Below are 15,460 nucleotides of genomic sequence, written 5' to 3'. Positions count from 1 at the left end.
AAAACTACAGGAACTGCACTACAGCTATAATCAGAACATCTCAAATGTTTCAGGATCCTGAGATGAACAAGCATTTAAGCTAACTTGTATGACTTGCCCTCCTACTGTGTGTCTATTTGTGAATTATTGACTTCTCTTATGTGCATAGTTTTTAAAAAGTCTTCCTAACATAGAGAATTCATGAACACATACAAATTAAACTGTGTGTAAAACTAACATAAAACACTACCTTGGAAGAAAAACTAACAATAAAGCAATTTTTATTCCAAAACATTTTATAGGGTAGAATCTCTTACCAGCTATAGTATGTTTTTCAGTTACTTGAAAGATAACTATTTACTCAGAGGAATAATATGTTTGAATAAGTATCCTCCAAGCTATTTGTTAATGTAAATAGTTGTTTTGATTGTTAATATAAATGCAATCTAATGCTATGAAAAGCAAAACTGAAGGTTGTAAACACATTGCATTTGCATGTCGCACACAATACCCTAGAAATGGTGAACATTTTCTGATTACATTAGAACAAGAAACTCATCAAATTCTTGTAGTTTACTTTACACTGAAGATAGTGTTTGTATGAAATAAAGGGAAATTACCTTTCATATTCTCCTTTTAATAACCTGTTATGAGTTATACTTAACTTAATGAAGCCTCAGTTTGCTTTCCTAATGGCTGCAATCCATGAAAAGAAGCAAAGAATGAAAATTCAGACCTAGCCACTGGACTATAACAATTTATTCATTAGGAGAGTAGAAATGTAAGTAAAAGGAAAGGTGAGATTTTGAGGACTTCAATGGCAATATATACTTACTGTTTGCTTTCCATAAGTTACATGACTTTATACCAATAAAAATACTTCATAAAATAAATTATATGGAGAATACAAAGATGAGTAATACCTTACTTTTGTATCATGCAGATAAAATTGGACAATTGCTCATTTATTATATTTGAGATCCCCCTTGTTTCAAAACAGACAGAAACTATGCATTGATTTATGCTCTAGTCTTATAATCCAAACACGTTTCCAAGATAAGATGAGCCAATTTTTTGGTCAGGAGACCCAGTCTGTCATACTAAGATGTTTATTTTCATTAAAAGCAGGCTTGCTTGGGGCCATTAATGCTAAGGTGCGCAATATGTGGATATCTGGACCCAGGACCTCTGCCAAGTCAATGGAAGTGGCTGGAATTTGGGGCAGGGGCAAAATCCAACAGTTGCACGCAGAGGCTGGCTCCCAAAAGCGTCTTTAACTGAAGAGCCTCCCACATCATGAACAAGCCTTTCCAAGGCAACGATCTGTGAGATTCAACATAACAAACGTGTGAAGGAAAAACAGAAACATGCAGAGGCAACCCCACAAGCGCTCCAAAAGTGCCAACTCCCACAGGCTGGGTCATTGAAAGGAAGATTCTAAAGAGAAACAAATCAGAAGTCAATGCCCAGAATTATTTAAAAAATGATATCAGAGTTGGAAATAAAACAGACAGTAAAGTATTTGACAAGCTCACAGAAGATATAGGGAGACAAATATGCATTCAGCTAGACAAAATGATCCTTAGCTCTACCAAGGCACTAATTTAAAAGAGCAGATCAAAACCAAGTGATGTGAAGCACGATAGCCAGCACAGACAAGAGTGAAGAGCCCACAAGAAGGTTAGAAGGAGAAATTCAGGAGATTAAAAATCCTATGGAAAGACTGAGCAAGTAGAAGTGACCAATTTAACAACAGAGCGGCAGAATTAGAAGATTATGAAAGGCCAGTTCATGAGACATATTCTACAAGCAGCAAAAGAATAAACAAAATGTATTCACAGCTTATAAAGGACATAAACACGATTAATTTAAGATTGCATGGGATTAGGGAAAATCAGAAATTAGAACAAATGACATAAATTTATGCAAATTACAGAAAAAACTGTCAAAATAAGGGAAAATAATTTAACATACAGATAAGTGATGCATATCATATTAAATTTCTAGAATCACAAAAAATTGAATGCCAATAAAACTAAACTAAACAATATTAACACATCATAGTCTAAATCTTGAAATCTTAAAATAAGACCAGAATCTTAAAAGCAACTCGACCAAAACAAAATAAAATATCACTCATAAAATAATGTCATTAGAATTATGGCAAACTTTTTATCACACACTTTAAAACTCAGGGAAATAGGAAGTGTTTCAAACCTAGAAGAAAACAATTTCCTATCCATGTTTATATATCCTGCAAAACTCTTTCATCATTGATGAAAAAATAAACTATTTTCTTGATAAAGAGAACCTAAAACAATTAAGAAACTCAGAATCAACACTCCCCAAAACTCACAAGAGTGTTCTAGAAAGAACAATGAACCTAACAATGACAAAAGGATTAATGGAGTAAATACACCACGTAGAATGAAATGTTAGTACAAGGAAATGGTACGGAATCACTCATAGGAAAATAAGGTAACGAGAGGAATAAATCAGTGACCATTCATAATAAATTTCAACATAAGTGATCTCAGTTCCCAAACCAAAAACAGACTGCAGAATGTATCACAAAACAAAATCCAGTGGTGCACTGAATAAAAGAAAAACATTTCACTCAAAAAAGAATGGACAGGGGCCAGGGAGATGGCTCAGTAGAATAAGCACTTGCCTGGCAAGCAAAAGGGCCTGAGTTCAATCACTGGTTCAGCAAAAAAAAAAAAAAAAAAAGAATGGACAGACTAAAAGTCTGAGAATGAAGAACCATATTCCATGCAATAGAAACCTAAAGTAGCAGTTGTAGCTTTTCTGTGTCCAGACAAAATGGACTTCAGGCCAAAACTGATCAAAAGAGGTAAAAATGTTCACAGCACATCACTTGAGGGAAAAATTCAAAAGGAATATATATCAATTATTAACATTTCTGCACTGAACAACACCACATTCAACTTCATAAAACAAGTACAATCAGACATAAAGTATCCGATAAAAATAAAAATAATCGTAGTGGGGAGCTATAGGTACCCCTCCAACACAACTAGATCAAGGAAACCAAAAATCTACTACAAAAAAAAAATCCAAGTTGAAGAAACATTTAAAACAATGCATATTTATGGAAATTTCTACTAACAAGTAAGAGAACACACTTTTTTTTTTTTTTTTTGTGGAACTGAGGATTGAAGTCAGGCCCTTCCAATTGCCATGGACGTGATTATTCTACTGAGCCATCTCCCTGGTCCTTAGAACACACATTCTAAGCAGCTTGTGAAGTGTTCTCCAGTAAAACAAGGTTATGTAAACATAAAATAGTTACATGTATTCCACATATCTATTCAAACCATATCAGAAAGAAATTTGAAATGGTGACAAGAGAAAACACAGAAATTATGCAAAACATGGAAACTAAATCACGCATTTATCATTAAACAGTGGGTTATAGAAATAATAAAGGAAGAAATAAATCAGTGTTTAACAATAAAAGATAATGCTATTGCAGCATACCACAGCAGATGGAACCCAAGGAAAGTAGTTCCAAGAGGGCATATGGAACAGTGAATTTCCATGTCACAAACAGATGAATCCCAAGTAGATAACCTAATGATATACCCAAATTCTTAGGAAAACAGGAACAAGCCAAACCAAAGCTCTTGCTAATAAGATTATGTAAAGACTGGAGCACAAATCAATGAAATTGAGACAAAAAGTAGAGCAAAAGTCGATGAAACATTGATTCTTTAAAAGAATACACAAACTAGACAAATACTTAGTCAATATAACCAAAAAAGAAAACTCTCAAAGCAGTGCAATTGGGAATGAAAAATGTACTGTCGTAATGAAAAACACTGACATCAAAAAATTATTATGAGCTTCTTTACAAACCTCTGTGCAATAAAGTGGAGTGTTTAGAACATGTACCAACTCAGCAAACCCAGAACAAAATGACTTCACAGATAAATTATTCAAAATCTTCAGGAAATATTTTGATACCATTACCCCTCTAACTCTTTAATGAAATTGAAAGGGAAAAAATAGTATCAAATAATTCTGGGATGTACCTTTTACCTTGATTCTAAAACCAAATTCCATTTGATCCAGCTAGTCTCCTTTTAAATGTCTTCCTATGTGTTAAAAACAGTATAATACAGGGACACATGCAGATTCCTGCTTATGGCAGAACAGTATAAAATATCTAAATCTTGGTAGCAGTCTAAATTCCATCAAGATGTAAATGTGGATCTAGTTTATTTAGCTTATGACTATATCTTCAAGTAGCATCTACTTAACTATAAAGGATTCAAGTTTATCATTCTTTATAGTTGAGTAATATTCTATTGTATAAAAATACCACATCTTTTACATACATCCCTGTGATGACAGGCATTTTGGTTGTTTTCAAGGTTTGGCCATCACAAATTGTGCTGCTATAACATAGGTGCACATATATCACTATGATATGAAGTTTTCAGTTCCTCTGGGAAAATTCCTAGTAGGGGGATAGCTGGTCTAAACGGGAGTTTTCATAAGGCGTCTCGACGTTGATTTCCATAATGATTGCACCAGTCTACATTCCCACCAGCAGCGCGAAAGTGTTCCCTGTTCCCCACAGCCTCTCCAAATTTGTTCTTGGGTGATTTCTTTATGACAGCCATTCTTTCTGGGGTGAGATGGTATCTCAGTGTTGTTTTAACTTGCATTTCCCAGATCACTAGTGATGTGGAGCATTTTTTTCATATATTTATTCGCTTCTATATTTTTGTCCTCTGAGGAGTGTGCATCTCGGATGATCATTTCTGGACTGGGTCTTTAAATTTTGTGGCCCTAATATTTTTTAGTTCTTCTTGCACTTACAATGTTTAAATGGCAATGGAATAACCATCTGTGACAAAATTAAACAAAAAAAGAGGATATGAATGAAGAACCATTTTGTATCTGTATATACAAAATAGTTAGGATAGATATACAGTTACTTGCTCTTAATTCAATGAGAACAAAAATTTGTACTAATAGCATTTGGACAGGATATCATGTCTGCATCTTGTACTATGAATAAGCACTACAAAAATAACAATATGCAATGTATTAATTATTGAAACTGTCCTATTAATTGGTTTTGAAACTGTCTCATTGCTATTTGTTTCTCAATAAAAATATTTTTAAAAAGACTTAAATGGATACAGAAAATATAGCATTTACCCATAATAGTGTATTACTCAAGATAAATGAGTTGTTTGAAGGAAAATGAATGTCCCTTGACCTCATGATGTTAAGTGAATTAAATCAGAGAGATAAACTTAAATATTGTACAGCTTCTCTTTTATAAGAAATTCAAATTATAAGTAAAGAGCACAACAAAGGTTGTGTGACAAGAAGCAGAAAGGTAGAAATTCTCAAGTAGAAAGCTGAACAAGATATGGAAAGAGGGGAGTCAGAAGAAAAGGAAAATTATTTTTAAAAATCAAATGTCTTACGTACACCGACCAACTTCACACAAGGAATACAAACATTATGTGTTGCAAACACATACTAATATAAATAGATTTTATGAAAAATTGTATATATGCAGTGTATTTTACCCACATGTTGAAATAGTTTTATTTATTTTGTTTTTCTGTGTGGAAACTCCCCTCAGGTTATCTTGTTCATTTTGGCTTTTTCTGATAAATGTCAAAATTTCAATATCTTTGGTAGAGGAAGTCTTAGTGTACAAATTCAGACTTTCAATATGTTAGGAAGTATCTTAGTTTCTGTCTTGTAGGTGGTTTTTCTTGCTACCTCATACTGTTTGGTCTTGAAGCTGATAAAGAAATGCAGAGAGCTGGTGGTTACGGACTCTGTTTGGTCATGCAAAGCACACAAAGCCCATTCTTCAAGCATGACCTGCACCATGGACCTCGTCACTTCCTTGGACCAAGTGACCTCTCATGTTAAGGTACCTTCTAAACTGATGTTAGGTGCTGTGTGCTGCAAAAGCATTTTAACAATCAGTGCCTTATAGCTCACTGGAGAGAGTGAAGGCTAATTTGCAGTGAACTTTGACAGAATAAAGGCAAATACTTCAGTATTCTAGAACGTGCTGGCATTCTCTCTCCTTCCCAATGCTACATTGTGATCATTGGCTGCAGCCACTTAGAAGCTAAACCAACCTACCTTCAACCATTGCCTAACTAGTCTTTCTGAGACCCCCTTCAAAGCCTTCAAAGTGAGTTTTTAGTGGACATATAAACACAAGTAGGCACATTTTTTACTATTAAGAATTAAATTTCAATTTCATACATTGTATAAAATGAATTGTAAATTTGGTAAAAGTTCAAAATTTTAAATCGTTTAGCAAACTCGTTTTCCTTCCACTTCGGTATAATTTTGAACATCTTATCAGTACACTGATTTCTTCTGAAGTCATTTTATCTGGCTGCAACTTGCCAGTAAAAGGGATTTATGATTGTTCCTGACATTAGTATTTAAGTTATTTTAAAGTGGACTCACTAGCGGAGGGTGTGGCTCTGGAGTAGACCATGCGCTTAAAGTCGACTCACTTGGAAAGACGTATAAATAAAAAATTAGGGAAGTCATAATTTCTTTCAGTCATTATATTATTGGCTCTACATACTTACAATAGATTTTCACTGCAAAATTAAATTATCAACACATAAGGAACCAAGATCAAAAAATCATGTAAAAAAGATCCATTCTTTCAGTCTGAGAAGAACTATCTTTGCTCTTTTGGGAGCCTATACACCACAGACTTTATGCACACTGAAGTTTGTCTCATGTAAAATTTTCACTGATGGGGCCGAGGAGATGGCTCAGTAGAATAAGTGCTTCCCTGGCAAGCACAAGGGTCTGAGTTCAATCCCTGGTTCTGGAAAAAAAAATCACTGAGGTAACTAATTAGTCCTGTCAAATTGTTTTCAATTTTTGTAATCACTTATCTGAACAAAAAATAAGTAACTTCATATTCATTTTGATCACAGTAGTCTGTATTTTATTTTGATATGTATGTGACCCCTGAATAATTCTATGTAAATAGCTATTGTGGTTTGTTATCTCATATTGAAATCCTAAAGCTTTGTGTCATTGATTTCTCCATGTACGTCATTATTGAGACAAGTAAATGTTTTTCTAGGTATACATTCTACGATGGTAGCAGCAAAAATTCTTCTGTCGCATTCATTCTCTCAACACTTAGAGACAAATCTTACCAGACTGGACAGGTCTGGAGCGATGAACGCAGAAAGGAAGAGGCGTGTTGAGGCAACTGCAGGGTCAGGCACACTGCACAGTCTTTGCACTGTGTCCTTTCTGTTAGACATTATGGTCAGGAGAAAACCTCAGCTAAAATTCTCAAATATCATACCATAACTTCCAATGAAAGGTTATTTATGTTTCTATCCTCTCCAGATAATTTAATATTTGTTTGAAATTAAAGGCATTTATGTATTTCTGGCAAAAGAAGAAACAATACTTCCCACACAACCACAAGATCCAACTCTCCTAATGCACTGTACTCGAGCTGAGAGAACAAACTTCAAAATCTGACAGCTTCCACTGCCTTGTCCACTTCACATTTTTGTTCTGACATGGATCTGTGTGCAGCTCATGTATCCTCTCAATTATCAAGTGTCAAAGTGGACAAATGCCAGGTATTCTAGATGCCAGTGGTGTTGGTAATACTAATAATGCAATGTCTGTGGCTTTTAATTCATTAATTAACACATTAAAAGGACTAATATACACAATATGTAAGGAAATGAAAACACTCAGCCCTCCAGATTCAAAGACCCAATTAAAAATGCGCATCTCGGGGCTGGAGAGATGGCTCAGTGGTCTAAAGCACCTACTTAGAACAAGCTTGGCAAGGCATCAGGGACCTAGGTTCAATCCCCCAGCACCACATGCCAGCCAGCCCCGCCCCCTGGTGGGCTGAGCTGGCCACACACACACTACACACAAACACTCTCTCTCTCTCTCTCTCTCTCTCTCTCTCTCTCTCTCTCTCTCTCAAATAAATAAATAAATATAAAAAATAAAAACAACAACAACAAAAAAAAAAAACGCGCATCTGAGATGGATGGACACTTCACAGAAAAAGTAGCAATGGCAAACATAACCGAAAAAGCCAAAAGCACTGGTCTTCTGCAAAAGGCAGAGGAAAATCATGGAGATTCCATTTGACTCCAGAAAGAATGGCTGTTATCAAGAAAACAATAACAAATGCTGACAGTGCTTTGGAGGGAAAGGAATCCTACACTTCTGGTGGGAGTGTGTACTTGTGCAGTAATCAGTGTAGAAATCAGTGTGGAGAGTCTACAAAAACTAGGAATAGTGATCCCATTTGACCTAGGAATTCCCAACTGGGTGTCTTCCCAGAATAATTAAATGCACCATACCATACAACTTAAGCACACCCATGATCATAGTGGCAAAATTTATAGTGCCTCACTCAATGTTGGCAGCAATACAAATGCCCATCGATCGATGAAGGGAATATATATATATATGAGTATTACTAACCATACAGAAAGATAAAATTGAGACATTCACAATGAAATGCATAGACCTTGAGAACACAGTCATAACTGAAATACATCAGACATTTACCTTTTCTTCCCATAATTTTATTGAGAAACAAATAGCAATGAGACAGTTTCAAACCAAATTGGTAGGGCAGTTTCAATAATTAACGCATTGCATACATTCTTCCTAGTAGTTAATTGCTGTACAAGATGCAGACATGATATCCTATTTACAAACACGATTAGATCAAATCCCTCTATTCATTAAGAGAATGTAACTATATATCTATCCTAACCACTTTGAATACACAGATACAAAATGGACATTAATCTGTATCCCCCTTTTTTTTAAGTTCCATCATTTAAATATTATAGGTTTGTAAACTCAGCAAAATATTCTAAAAGAGTTCCAAGGTCCATAGTAGTATTGGGTCTTCTGCTTCACTGGTAATGTCAGAAATTGTTGACCTGAGTCCCCTACAGCTCAACATAACACCATGGCTTTACTTCTTATATTTCGTTTTTATACTTTTCTGCTGGATGGTTAAGACCAAGGTAAAGCAGGACCTATGCAACAAGAGTTGTAGCTTTTGGGTCTGATAAGGTCAGTGAAATCCCCTCAGGATTTATCCTGAGATCCTGTACCTCAGATTGTAGAATCTTTGTCAGTGCCAGCCATGTGGATGAGTCACGGCCATTGCTTGGACAACGTGCTCTCTGTGAAAGCCTGAGAGAATGTTTTCTCTCCATGTGACTGTTTAGGCACACTCTACATCATCGATCACTTTCCTCTTTGGCCCCATAATCTCCTTGATCAGAAAATTTGGGACACTACCGAGTTACATGATGCTACAGTACAAGTTCTCATATGTACTGAGTCTTCATTCACCTTGGAAGGCTAGAGCCAAAATGTTGGCTTTCCTTGCAGCCCTCCTTTTTCTCTAATTTTGGTCTGCAAACTTAGGTTATTAGCCATCCAGAAGACAAGCTTATTGATATTACCATAAAAATACCTGTTCCGTGTTATACCTAAGATGTTTGATATTCAGACAGTGAGGTTAAGTTTAACAGATATTTACCTTAAGTGTCACAATATTTCTCTCGTGTGACAAACTGAAAATGTAAATAAGAACATAACTGTAAATAGAGATTGTGAAATAAAAAGTGTCCAAGGAAAGAAGAACTTAAAAGTGGTGGGAGAAAGAAAATAAGGGAAAGAAAAATGTGAGAAAAGAAGGATAAAACAAAAATCAATCCTTGTGAAAAGGGTGGGGAAAGGGGTTTGAAAGGAAGGGATGGAAATGGGAAACAAAAGAAGTGGCTAACTCCCCTGCTATAGTAAGCAATAAATAAATTACCTCTGCTTGGTTAAAAAAATGCACAGATTCAGATTAACTTTATTTTCACTTTGTGACATATACTTTGCCTTCTGGACTGGATCCTACATGAACTGCTCCTGACACAAATATTAGAAGTTTTAGCTGGATGTGGTGGTACACACCTGTAATCCCAGCACTGAAGAGACAGGAAGATAACTATAGGTTCAAGGTCAGCCTTGCCAACAAGGTGAGTTCAAGGTCAGCCTGAACTGCAACATGAGACCTGTCCCAAAACAACAAAGAATAAATTTTACTTTTTTCCATACAGAGATCTTCTTCACGTGGAGCAAAGAGAATAAAATAAGGCAGAGCAGGGTAAAGACGAAAAAGGAAGTGGAGAGAAGGGGGAGAAGTTGGCATTGTCCCTATCATTTTAGGAGTAGTGTTCCCCAGAAGGAACAGCCCATCCTGCCCATTTGCTGGTTACTTAACACATTGAACAGAGGGCCTTTGTGTGCCCAAGGTAAATTATTTATTTTAACTAATACACTTCCATAAATTTTACAACTCTTTGCCTTTTTAAATTTAATTTTTTCTACTTAGATGTCATTCCAAACTTGAGCATATCCTTTTTTTTCCCCCCTTTGGTACCCGGAATTAAATCCAGAATCCTTCAGTTGCTAGGCTGATACTTGTGGCACTGAGCTATATGCCTGGCATATTCTCATTTATTTCCTAGTTCATGGAAATCCTTTATACTGAATTTTACCGGTTTCTCAAATTTATTCTTCCACTCCAACAAAGACAGTGAGAAAACATTTTTTAAATGATTTTATTGAGAAACAAATAGCAGTGAAACAGTTTTAAAGCTTATTAATAGGACAGTTTCAATAATTAGTACATTGCATACTGTTGTCTTCATAGTGCTTATTCATAGCACAAGAAGCAAACATGATATCCTGTCCACAAACACTATTAGTGCAAATCTTTGTAATCATTGAATTAAGAGAAAGTAGCTGTATATCTATCCTAACTATTTTGAATATACAGATACAAAGTGGTTGTCCATTTGTATCACTCTTCTGGTTTAGTTTCGTCAGAGATGGGTATTCCATTGCCATTTAAATATTGTAGGGACATGAATTCAGCAAAATGATCCAATATAGTACAGTAGTCTGTAATAATGGTTTATCCATTGGGCTGGCAATGTGAAAAGCTGTTGTCAGAAACTTTTGAAATTATTAATGGAAAACTTAAGTGAGAAAATATCTCCAAATTTATATAAAGTTTATCACTTAATCTTCCATTCATCTTTTCCAAGAAGTCAACTGAAAAATACTTTGCTACACTTTGTGACTCCATCTAGGACACGACAGACATTCAAATTAATTTCTCCTTTCAAAGCGCTACTGGCTTGTGAAATCGGGCTCCGTGAGATAGACTGGACAGCCGTATAGCCTGCTTCCTCCCATCCTGACTTGGTGAATGATAGACAGGCTTTTGTTTGTTTAACAGGTACGTGTTAGATACTTCGTAAGAATCAGAGACCTTTAAATTTTTTAAAAACCTTACTATCTACTTGCCAGAATATAAATTATTGAGCCAAGTGACAAAAAATTGAAGAAATGTCTGAACTATTGCATTCCCAATACAAAACCATTTAATATTAAAGTTTAAAAACAAGTGAATCTATCCCTTTAAATTTAACTCATATACAAAAATAGTCATTCAGATTGATTTTATCCATCCAATTCAAATATGAATCTTGAAGTGGTATATAAAACATTTCTACTTTTAGGATAAAATAAAGTACTGGCATGATTTCAGTGGAAAAATGATACACCTGAATGCATCTTCACATAAGATCTCACAGTGGTGGAAGAAAGTTTCTTAATTTGCATAGCACCATGAAAGTGAAATGAACCTGAAGCAAAGTACCTGAGACTTGCAAATTTGGATATTGACAGTGAGAATTTTGAGAAGCCAAGATATGATTTGTTCTGAATTAATGTTTTGTATAAACATAAGTTAGTTTCCATAAAGTATCCCACAAGCAAAAACAAGAAAAAATATTTTGTTATGAGTGGGCGGTATCTTTCAAACCAGCAATACTTGTAGCTATAAATAATACAGGTGGATGGGTTTACTCTTAAAAGTACAATTCTTAAATTTAATAATTCTGGGAAAAGCCTTTGTCCAATCTATCAGGACTGAGGGGGAAAGAAGCCTGCTGCTGTTACTCTTTAATCAGGACTCTTTTATCTAACTCAATATAGATGGCAATAAAATAATTAAGCTATATGAATTATTGTATAGGTTCTAGGTAGCCTTGTATATATTTCAAGCAAAGCTGAATGAATAACATACAAATTGCTAATAATATAGACCTTGTCTCCTCAGTGAAAGACAGTGTGGAATTATTTTGTGTGCTGTCTCTTGAGCCAGGCATGGTGGCACACACCTGTAATCACACCATTCCGGAGGTAAAGGCAGGAGGATCACTCTGAGTTCAAGGCCAGCCTGAACTACCAGAGAGACCCTGTATCAAAACAAACAAACAAACAAATAAATAAATAAATAAATAAACAAACAAACAAAGAACACTGTTCTTTCTCTTGCTTTTTGCATACAGCTCAGCCTATATAATCAGTACTGGACACTTACAATTCTATTGGAATCCCAGTGCTACTGACAAATGTGTGAATCCTTCCAAAATTCAAATGTGAAATTCTAGTCCCTGAAGTTATGGCATTTGGGAGTGGGAGCTTTGGAATGTGATTAGGGCAAGAGGTCACTGACTTCATGAGTAGGACTCGGGTCCTGTGGTAGAAGCTCGCGTGAGCTTCTTTGACCTTTTCACTGTGGTAGAAGTCAAAGGCCAGTGACCACATAAGCCAGGGGGTCAGGCTTCACCAGACACCAAGTAGATGTACTGACACCGGGGCTTGCGCTTTCCACCTCCAGGCCGTTGCCTACTCGATACCCTGCCTTATGCAACTTGAGCGTTATGTGCATGCACATACCTGCTATTCCCCACCCAGGAAGCCTTCAGGGAGCACCTTCTATGTATGCAGGACACATGGCTAGGCCCTACTGTGGGAAACCACTATAGCAGGGCAAGGGAATTTCCCTGGAAGGCATGTATATATGATTCACTGCTTTACTCCACAGTTAAAATAACAAAAACATTAGTCTACCATCTTAATTTTTGTTAAATTTCATCACTTTTTTTCCTTTGTGAACATATTTTATGACTTCATAAAACCACTCACTCACTCTAAAACTTGTACTTAATGATAACAAAGATAGGAAATACATATTTCCCTAAAAAGAACAAAAATTGTCATTTAATTAGTGTTTTCTATAATTTGAGTGTATTGTCATTCATTCATCAACAGTGTGTGTTGGGCTGGCCAAATAGCTCAGTGGATAGCTCATAAGTTTAAAGAGACTGCATAGGCAGATGCCGCTGCCTGGATTCGATTCCTGGTGTGCCCTGCTGGCCCCGCCCACGGAGCGCACTGAGACGGTGACTGAGACTGGGCCTGGTGGTGCACGCCTGTAATCTCAGCTCTTTGTGAGGCTGAACACAGCCTGATTACTACGAGAATGTTCTACACTGTGAGACACTGTAGACCCTTACTAAAACAACCAAACAAAAAGTGTGTGTTAATCATGGAGCGCGTTATTCCTTCAACTCTGAGAGAACACTGATCACCGTGTGGTGAAGGTTTTCATCCTTTGTGTTTTAAAAGCAGAGCTATCAACCACTGAGCTCACTCAGATTTAGGCCAGGAACAAATGCATGCACTCTCCAGATCGTTCTCTTCCTTTTGTGCATGTGCATGCATGTACACGTATGTGCACGTGCGCGCGCACACACACACACACACACACACACTAAACAGTGTTTTAAAAAAGCAAGTAAAATTAAAGTATTTTACATATTTCAAAAGCAATTCATAAAATCTAGATGAAGAAGTATCTCTTGAAAAAGTCACAGTTATTTTTCTTAACTTTCTAGTATAACATAAGTTTGAACAATGTCTTATTTAAAATTAGTTCAACACAGATTAAATTAAGATACTTTCATCTTTTCTTTGTTTGGTGACTTTTCCCGATCCACTTTCTTGCTTCTTCTTTTCTCTTTACAAAATTCTTTCCCAATCTTCTAGGCTTCCTCTCTTATCCACTTTTCCTGTCCTCCTCATCTCATCTCCACCATATTTATTCCACTACTTTCAAATTCTTCTATTATCTTATTGAACAATTATTCTGTGTTTAGGTTTTCTGTTTTTTGTTTTTTTGTAACTGGGACAAAATACTCAATATGCACAGCTTACTGGAAGAGAGATGTGTGGTAGAAAGTCCTGGGTACAGGACAGCTGCTCCTGTCGTGGCCTCCAGGAAGCAGAGAAAAAGAATCAGGGACCGTGATCCAGCCCTGCTGGACATTCCTTCCATGACCAGCCATCCAGCAGAGCCTGCCCCTATGGGCCCATTTAGCTGCTGGACTCATCAGTGGTCACAGCAGTTGGTGAGCACCAATGACCACATCACCTTCTGCACTTAACCATAATTTTGAAAAATGGACCAGATCTAAACCTTAACAGACTGCATTGTCTGGTGAATAAGAAACACAAATGATGATAAAATATACAAATTTTAAAAAGTCATAATAAAATATATAAGATGTTAAAAACATAAATGTTATTCATCAGAAATGTCAAAAAATAACAATTACAGTAATGAGCGATCACTTAAAATATTCTTAAGAAATGGATTTACATTCTAAAACAGATGCATATAATTAATGCTTTGGCTGTGTAGAAGTAGTTCAGATATAAAGTCAATCATCCATATAAGATATACTGATACTTATAAAATAGACATTCAGTGTATAGTGAATTACAATATCTTAGGTCAGGAAGCCAGGTTTTTTTTTTTCATTCTTTTGAAAGGGATGACAAGAAGCTCCAGACTTCCGAAGAGGATCTGCTGCAGGACATGGAAGCAAGTTATTGCAGGCTGCACTGACCTGGGTTTATTCGGAACAGCAGATGGAATGGGGACAACATGAAGGAATGAATAAAAAAAAAGATGAAATGGGAGAAAAATTTCAAGCAAGTCAAGCTACATTCAAGCTACATTTTGTTACATGACTTGATGACTATTCAATATAAATCTGTCTTGGAAAGTGTCTTTTGTGTATTTTGTGTAGCAAGCATAGTTCTATAGAACTATGTTTAATTATTGAAGAAATACTGCTATACAGAATAAAGGCAGAGAATCACAGCCAATGTAAAAGCCACAGGCTTCTTCTTAAACGTTTGTGGCATTTCTTCATGTTGACTATGTAGCAAAGAAATGAATAGTTAAGTAATTTAGCTGAGAAATAAAACAGGTTGTTCATGAAACATAAACATATCCCACAAGACAGCTGTCTTTCACTGATAAACTCAAAATACTACTGAAATTTATTTTTCTACTTTATATCTTCTCCTGATTTCAAAGTTGTTGACATTATTTAAATCTCATTTTGAGGACTAGCCAAATAGCTCAGAGAATTAAAGTGCCTGCTTAGGCAGAGGCAGCAGCTGGGGTTCAATCCCCGGCGTGCTGTGCAGGCCCTCCCCTGGTGTGCACTGA

The sequence above is a fragment of the Octodon degus genome, unplaced genomic scaffold (assembly GCF_000260255.1).
Source record: "Octodon degus isolate 3935 unplaced genomic scaffold, OctDeg1.0 scaffold00005, whole genome shotgun sequence".
NCBI lineage: Eukaryota > Metazoa > Chordata > Mammalia > Rodentia > Octodontidae > Octodon > Octodon degus.
Note: the sequence above shows the minus strand (reverse complement) of the source record.